Source organism: Penaeus monodon, chromosome 30 (assembly GCF_015228065.2).
Source record: "Penaeus monodon isolate SGIC_2016 chromosome 30, NSTDA_Pmon_1, whole genome shotgun sequence".
Lineage (NCBI taxonomy): Eukaryota > Metazoa > Arthropoda > Malacostraca > Decapoda > Penaeidae > Penaeus > Penaeus monodon.
Window position 1 is genome coordinate 28,186,941 of NC_051415.1, and position 367 is coordinate 28,187,307.

Consider the following 367-nt stretch of genomic DNA (forward strand, 5'->3'; position numbering starts at 1 on the left):
ATACATGAGTCGAGTGGCGAAGGTTTTAATGATATATATCCCGACGGTAAAAAATACCTCGTTGTTTATTTCGGGATGGATATAATTTGACCATTGCAAGGCACTCATTCATCTACGTCAATACCTTTTTTTTCGCTTATGGAATTATCACTTTCAACTGCGCGGCCTTTCTTCTAGTATGTGCAATACTTGAATGAGAAAAATGATAATTAATGTGTAAGGTTTATTCATGACTAACTGTATACAAGCACAGGATTTGGCTAGCGGGTTATGAATGTCTTTGTGGACACACTGTATTCCATTCGCTCTAATGAATGCATGTGGCTGTGAAGACTCCTGAAAGAGATGCTAAAATCAGGCGCTCGGT